The 8,500-nt window shown below is 40.0% G+C and overlaps 1 long non-coding RNA gene across 1 annotated transcript in view; it reads left to right on the plus strand.

Moving 5' to 3' along the window:
* LOC147916561 (uncharacterized) overlaps positions 1 to 6,970 on the plus strand; it is a 38,188-nt gene extending 31,218 nt beyond the window's left edge. Inside the window, exon 3 of the long non-coding RNA XR_015552667.1 lies at positions 4,357 to 6,970. This is a non-coding gene — a long non-coding RNA (uncharacterized LOC147916561). The remainder of the gene's footprint in view (positions 1 to 4,356) is intronic.
* Positions 6,971 to 8,500: the final 1,530 nt, after the last annotated feature.

An 8,500-nucleotide genomic window follows, 5' to 3' on the forward strand; every position in this document is an offset into this window, starting at 1 on the left:
TAAATGATCGTTCTGATTTTTAAAATTTCATGCTCCTCTGAGTACAGCACTCACTGTACTGGAGAGCCAGGGTTACGCCCACATGCCCCAGGGCATATCTAATTCAAATTTCCTGTTCTTTCCCAACCCAGTGTTATTTCTAACTGTAATGTTGCTAGGCAACTTTTGCAGAATCCACACACTTGTGGTAATGTTGTAATAACTGAGTAAAAATCTTGCCTCTAGGTGTTGGGAGAACAAACTTAACCTGTTTATCCCGTTTAGACAGATGGCTTAGCAAGTAAAAGGCTTTAATACCACTATTGTTAGCCCATTCACCTTCCTTAGCAGCAAAATAAGCAAGATTCCTGCCCTGAATATTCATAATTGAGATTCCTAAATTACCCTCTCAAATACTTTTAATATACACAGCACATGAATATATGTGCATATTCTTATTAACATAAGCCTTGCACTTTTGAATGAAAGGTACTTCAGAACTAGGAACTAACTTTTCACAGTGATGTAAAATCTTTAGGAATGTTTCATAAGACTAGCTAGGTTTTACCCAAGGCTGAATCTTTTCTAGTTTATGCTTTTGATTCTAGAGAAATAATAACTTTCCCTAAACAAGAGCTACCTACTCTAATAGATTTCTAATTTAAAAAAAAATATCACATTGGTCAAATCTGTTTTTCACTTAAAAAACGAATAATATGCTAAGAAGTTCAGCTGTCTTTCTTCATCTTCCTTGTTATCTTTGCCTTTCCCCTCCTGCTGGTTCTCAGCAAAGTTCACCTCACTTCAACCCAGTTCTAACTGTTACCAACTGCCGGTTGGCCCCAGGAATCCAGATCTCAGGCTAGAATGTGGTAACTCCCAGCACTGCTCCTGTTTGACTTCTTGGGTATAGACTAGATTTCTTTACTCTCACTGGCCTTAATACCTTCTGATGGAGGATATTAGACCGTTTCTCCACGTATTCATCAGCTCATCTGGAGAGGAATACAATATAATCAAGTCCAGTTCCTCCTTAATTGTTCAATGGATTAAACATGAGACTAGCGTTGTCCCTTACAAATAGTGTTCAAGTGTTTTATGTGTACTTTTAATTATAGCAATGTTGTTTGAGAGTAATCCACACTTGTTAATGGCTTTATAGTCAGCAAATGCAACATGTGACTCCTGGTCTCCTCAAAATAAGTTTGCTTAATGTGGATAGACAGTTGAGTTTGTGTACAACCAGCGAGGATAATCAAATCAGAACAGAAATATTATTGGTATTATAAGAACTTAAGAAGCATAGCACGGGGAAAGTGACCAGTTGAGAGCTTGTATTTTAATGAAATAAATATTATTTCTTGTCATGCTTAATTAATCTTTAAGGACTACTAACATACTATGTTCCATTTATCCTTCTAACATTTATATAAGGTAGAGCAAGGGCAGATTTCATTATATCCTTTAGGTATGGATTGTATCAATTATATGGATTACATTCAAAAAGTTTGACGATCTAAGATTCTCATTCAATTTTGCTTGGGGCCTTCAGCTACGGGAGACCATGCTAGGGTACTTAAAAGTTGTGTCTGTATTTCCACAAAACCTTGCCTATAACCAGACTTATTAGTGCAAGAAGCCTTCACTCCCGCTCCCGGTTATCTCAGCCGATACACAGGCCCCCAAATCTTGAAAGACTTGATAGTCCACTGCAATCACTCAGGCCTGGGGCAATGATACTAACTTCAAGACTTTTCCCAAGAGAAAATACTGACCAATGACCATATCATTTCCTAGATAGGAGACTAGTTCTCAACCAACATGTTTAAAATGATAGCTCTGTGAAGCAGTTAGCCAAAACATCATGCTTTCTGCTTGCTACTTTAAAACTCCTTTCCACTGGAACAGAACCGAGTAGCCCCATTTTCTCCAATATTCTCTTTTTTTTTCCTTTTACAGAGGCACAAAGGGCTGCTTTTCTCTGTATTCTTAATGAATTTCAATAACTGAAAAGGTCACTTCACAGAAATGTTATCAACAGGAGGAATCGTGCATGCCCAACAGAATGCCTGGGCTCAATACACATTTGGGTAATTGATTAATTGCCTCTCCTCTTAGGTTAGTGACATACACAGGAAATGACTAGGATGACTGAGAGGACTGCGAGTTGTTTGCTGGCCGCACTGTGATTATTGAAACCAGCTTTGTTCAGATTACTGCAGCACAAAAGATGCGAAGACTCTCCTCCTGTGAGTCAGGGGGCCGTGTCTCCTTAGGAGAGGGAAAGGAGATAAGGCAGACGTCCCATGCTGGTCTTTTGTGTAGCAACAGGAGTGTGTTTGGGTATTGCCATGTTTTGATGACTCAGTCATGAGTCACTTCTAAAGTTCTGTAAAGGTCCTTGTTCAGCTCAGACAGGATTGAGAGATGAGCTCATCCAGGAGCTAGTTGGGTAGGGAGTACCAAGTAGTGTGTGATACAATCTGCACGGATGAACTAGCTCCTGGATGCAGAATCAACTCTAAATGGCAGTCAACGTCTGAGTGCCTACGATGTTCAGGCACCATGCATGTCCTACCGGATGCTCATTACCTTTATACAGGTCAGAATATGAGAAAAGTCAGTGCTACAAACAGCTGGGGTGCTTTTGAGGGAGCTGGGAAGGGTCTAGTGCCAGCTATATGGCAGGGACTGAGCCAGATGCTTTACATATTCATCTTATTTAATCTTTACAGGAACCCCCCAAGAGAGATGTCTTTGTTCACATTTTACGGATGAAGAAAATGAAACCCAGATAGGTTAAATGCCTGCATCACACAGTCATACAGCTAGTGTTACTGAGACTGTATCACTACTGGCTTAAAGACTAGCTCTTTCTACCCCAGCAAGAATGGGGTGAGGCGAGGGTGAGAACTAATTGGGAGAGTTGCTGAAGGCAAGACGGCTGGACCCAGCTGGGGGCCCAGACTAGTTATGCAGTGTAATGCTTGAGTTGTCTGGACAGGAGGGCACATAGCTTATATGGTGTCAGTGAGGGAAGTGGGATCCCGAGAGACACAGACTTCTACCTTTCCTTCTTTGTTTTATCATAAAACTACATGTATTTTCAATTCTAAAATTAAGAGGAAAGATTACAAAGATGGATATTATCCTATGTTGTTGTGGAGGGTGTGGGGAAATGCATTCTTATCTGCTATGGAGGTAGGTGTGAATTGGTACCATTTTTTAAAAGATTGTTTTGATGTTTTCTGTTACAATTTAAACATTTATACTTTTTGACTCAGCAATTCTACTGAAACGTTTATGCAGATTTGCAAAAATATGTAAAAGAATGTTTATTGCTGTATTAGTTCATGCAATAAATACTGAATGAGATACTCCTGTGGGCCTGGCACCTCTAGGCACTGGGAACACAGCAGTGAAACAAAACAAAGTCCTTACTCTCAGGAAACTTTTGAGGCCTCTGGTGGGGACAGACAATACATGAGTAAACAAATAAATTTACAAACAATATAAAGTAGTGATAGTGCTATAAAAAAGAGGGGGATAAGGGATTAGGAAATGGTAGAGAGTTGGAGGGAAGTGCTATTTTATTTATTTTTATTTTTTGGAGGGGGGAAGTGCTATTTTATTTATTTATTTATTTATTTATTTTTTGTGAGGAAGACCAGCCCTGAGCTAATATCTGCCAATCCCTCTCTTTTTGTTGAGGAAGATTGGCCCTGCAACCAGGATCCGAACCAGCAAACCCCGGGCCACCGCAGTGGAGCGCTCGCACTTAACCACTTGCACCACCGGGCCGGCCCCGGAAGTGCTATTTTAAATAGTGTGATCTAGGAAGGTCTTTCTGAGGAGGTGGCGTTTGAGCAGGAACCTGAATGAAGTGAGGACTCAGCCAAATGGAGATCTGGAGGAAGTATATTCTACTCGTTGTTTATAATACCAAAAATTGGAAGCCACCCAAAGGTCCATTAAATACTAAGTAACCACAGATTGCAAAATAATGAGATAGAGCTGTATGTACAAAATGAAAAGCTAAGAGATAATGAAAAAAAGTTGCAAAACTGTATAATGATTTCATTAAAAAACAAAAACAAAAACAAAAACAGGAAAATTTACCTAAAGCAAATATATTTACCACAGGGAAGACATTTGGATAAATACACAAAATTGTCAAAAACCTTGCTTCTAAGGGTTGTTGTATGGATTGAATAAGAGAACAAGTGAAAGTGCCCAGGTGCCAGCTAAAGAGAGAGCCAAGAGAAAGGCCTCATCATTGTCTCTGAAACAGGGTAGGGCAGACAGGATTATGGCACTAGTCTGGAAGACCCTTACCCTTGCCTTTTCTGACATACTTGGAGCTCTCCTCTCTTTCAGGTCGCTGCCGCCTGAGCCCTCCTCCCTTCCCCGCGTCTCTACCTCCCTCCTCTGGCTTTACTCTTGGGAAAAGAGCCTGTGCTTCTGTTTTCTTAGCCCGGTTACTTCATCTCGTCTGGTCTTCCTGCTGGTCTCAGACGAGCAGCTGTGAGCTCTGGCTGCAGCCTGTGGTAAGGTGCTGATAAGGAAGAGGGCTTCCAGGATCCCTCTGATTTGTTATAGTCTCACTCCTCAGCGCAGGACAAAAGGCTTCATTGTCGCTTACCAGCTTCAGCCTATTAACGGGGCCAAGGAGCTCAGTCTGGGGGACAGATTGCTCACACACACTCCTGTCAGTGCTGACTGGGTCACCTGCCTTGCCTCCAAGGTTTCTAATTTTTTTTTTTAATTTATTATTATTTTTTTTTTGTGAGGAAGATCAGCCCTGAGCTAACATCCATGCCAATCCTCCTCTTTTTGCTGAGGAAGACCGGCCCTGAGCTAATGTCTCTTGCCAATCCTCCTCCTTTTTTTTTTTCTCTTTTTCTTCCCAAAGCCCCAGTAGACAGTTGTATGTCATAGTTGCACATCCTTCTAGTTGCTGTCTGTGGGACGCCGCCTCAGCATGGCCAGACAAGCCGTGAGTCGGTGCGCGCCCGGGATCTGAACTTGGGCTGCCAGTAGCCGAGCGTTTGCACTTAACGGCTAAGCCACGGGCCGGCCCCCTCCAAGGTTTCTGAAGCAGCCAAGCCTGAAGTGTTTGATGCTCACCCCGACTCCCACCACTCCCAAGCTCTGCTGACTTCCAGGGCCTTGTGCGTCCATATGCTTGTCAACTAATTGTTGGAAACAACACAAAACCACAGAAAAATGGCCAGTATAAAGAATGGCCAGAATAAAGAACAAAAAATGTTCTGTGCTCTTGTGTTGTTTCTAACAATTTTTCAGTTGATTATTTTGGATTTCTAGGTAGACTATCATATAATTGATAATAATTCTCTCCTTCCTAGTATTTATGACTCTTATTTTATTGTCTAATTAAATTAACTAGCACTTCCAGTGCAACATTAAATAATAGGAGAGGGCCGGCCCTGTGGCTTGGTGGTTAAGTGCGTGCGCTGCAATGCTGGTGGCCTGGGTTCGGATCCCGGGTGCGCATCGAGGCACCACTTCTCCGTCCATCCTGAGGCCAAGTCCCACATACAACAACTAGAAGGATGTGCAGCTATGACATACAACTATCTACTGGGGCTTTGGGGGGAAAAAATAAAATAAATAAAATCTTTAAAAAAAAAAAAAATAAATAAATAATAGGAGAGCTGTTCCAAGCCCTGTTGCTTAGTTGATTAGAGCATGGTGCTAATAACAGGAGACGTGATGAGCATCATTGTCTTGCTCCTGACTTTAATGGGGATATTAAGAATACTATTGGTTGATAAGATGTGTATACATGTATGTGTGCATGTGCACATGATTTATATCTGTTATATTAGAGAAGTATTATTTTCCTTTTGTCAGAATATTTATGAGGAATGAATATTCAATTGTATCAGATTTTTAGCATTTCTCTTAATTGTTCTGCTTTTCCCTCTTTTTATTTATTTATATAGTGAATTAGCTTAATGGATTTCTTTATATTATACCACTCTGTCCTTCCTGAAATAAACTGTACTTTGTCAAGTTGTTTTCAAAATATACTGCAAAATTATGTTCTTATATTTTATTTAGGCATTTTGTATGTATATTCATAAATGAGACTGGTTCATTTGTCATATAAAGATTGTCTGTCATACAATCTTTATAAGATTTTGGCTTCATGAAACCCTGGGATGTTTACTTTTTTCTCTATGCTTTGCAATAACTTTAATGGTATGAGAATGATCAATTTCCGAAAAGTTTGCAAGAAGTTGCTCATTAATGTATCTAGGTTCACCTTTTTTTTTTTTTTTTTGAGGTATAGCTTTTGACAGATTTTGTCCATGATTATTTATCTGTTTAGATTTTCTTTCTTTCTTTCTTTTTTTTTTTTTGAGGAAGATTAGCCCTCAGGTAACATCTGTTGCCAATCCTCCTCTTTTTGCTGAGGAAGATTGGCCCTGGGGAAGATTGGCCCTGGGCTAACATCCTGCCGACCTACCTCTACTTTATATGTGACGCCGCCACAGCATGGCTTGACAAGCGGTGCGTCGGTCCTCACCCGGGATCCGAACCTGTGAACCCCGGGCCACCGAAGTGGAGCGCGAGAACTTAACCACTACGCTACTGGGCCAGCCCCTATCTGTTTAGATTTTCTTTTGAAAAGTTTAGACTTTTTTTGAGTCCCTGTTAGTAATTTATATTTCCTTGAGCAGTATCCATTTCATTCAGATTTTAAATTGTATTAGCGTAGGATTGGGCAAAGTATTTGCTTGTATTTCTCATCATTTCCTCTGTACCCACGGAGATAAACCTTTTCTCATGCCTAATTTGTATATTTATATTTTGTCTTTCTTTTTTATTATGTTAACTACCTGTTTATCAGTTTTATTGTTTGCTTCCTCCCACACCAAAGAATTAGATCTTAGATTTATTCATCAATTATACTGTTTTCTGATTTTGAAATAGTTCATTTTGCTTTTATCTTTATTAATTTCTTCCTTTCACTTTCTTTAGGTTTTGCTTTGCTGTGACTTTTTTCCCCCTTCTAATTTCCTGTGTTGTCTGCTTTGTTAATAAACTTTTATTTTTTCTAATTGAGCAATAAAAGTGTTTAAGGCTGTGCATTTTCTTGTGAATACAACTTTGGCTGCGTTCCATAAGTAGTGTTTCATTGAGTTATTTTAAAAACAGTCTATAATTCAGTTTTTTAAACTTTGTATTGAAGTATAATATACAGAAAACCAAACATATCAAAGTATGCAGAATTTGATGGATATTCACAAATTCAACACCCAGATTAAGAAACAGAACATTACCAACATCTTCCAGTGAGAAATGAAAATGCAATATTCTAATTTTATTAATTTTATTATTTATTAATTTAATTAAGAACTTTCAGATGGTGACAGCAGAGCATTAAACCAACTTTGAGATCTTTCTAAGTACGGGGCCCTGCCTGCACCCCTCTGGGCTCTCTTCTCATCCCCAACCCCACCACCTCACCAAGAGTATCCACTATCCTGACTTCAAATAGTGAGAGTTGTTTTGCCTGTCCTCTTTTGTGTCTAGCTTCTTTTGCTCAGCATTATATTTGTGAGGATCGACCATGCTTTTACGTGTAGTTGAAGATCATACGTTCTCCTTGCTGTATAGTTAAACCTAGTCTGTAATTCAGTTTTGGTTTGTCACTGATTGAAGAGTTGTTTGGGAAAACTAGAAGAATTTTCCTAGTGGCTGAGCACACTAGGCTGACTAAGGACTAACTTCCTAGTTTTGGGGGTGGAGCTAGAAACAGGCTCCTTTTCCCCCACGTTAGTAGGTCCTTAGTCATGGAACATATGGTGCGAGTAAGAGACAGTGAGCTCTATTCCCTCCTTGTGCTCTTCTGATAGGCAGTGAGAAAGAAAGCTAGCCAAAGAGGGTAGTCAAAGGCAACAGTTTTTTTTAACCCCTCCAGGCAGAGTTGTTTCTTAACTTCCGCAGAGTAGTGGCACACTGATGGTAGACCAAGGGGCTGACTTGTCTGTCTTGTGAGCCTGTGAGTTCCCAAGGAAACTGGGTCCTTCTTTGTCAAGTCAGAGGAGACACAGCACTTCTGTCATGGATCTGAACGGGGCAAAGTCCCTGTGCATGTCCATGACCTCAGGGTGTCCTGGAGAAGTGACCAGTGGGCCCTTTCTATTTATGGGGGCAGCTGGATGCAGTCCTGATGTTGAGAATGGCTGGATATTCAGGCGTGAGTACCCCAGGCAAGTAGTCTACCAGTCCTCAAAGAAGGTATTGCTAAAAGCCAATCATGCTTTTACATTTCAAACCTAAGATTGAAGCCTATATTCAAACTATTTTATTTTAATCAACTTGCATCAGCCAGTCTTATATTGAAGGCCTATAGCTCAAATGTGATGACCAAAGATAGAAAATCTTTTAACAAAGTGCTATTTGCTTGAGGTAGAGGGCCTGTCATTGAGATTCTTTCATGAAAACAAGCAACTATATTATGTATTTTTATTTTTTTTATTTTTTTTAA

Source organism: Ceratotherium simum, chromosome 7 (assembly GCF_057802395.1).
Source record: "Ceratotherium simum simum isolate JZ-2026a chromosome 7, ASM5780239v1, whole genome shotgun sequence".
Taxonomy (NCBI): domain Eukaryota; kingdom Metazoa; phylum Chordata; class Mammalia; order Perissodactyla; family Rhinocerotidae; genus Ceratotherium; species Ceratotherium simum.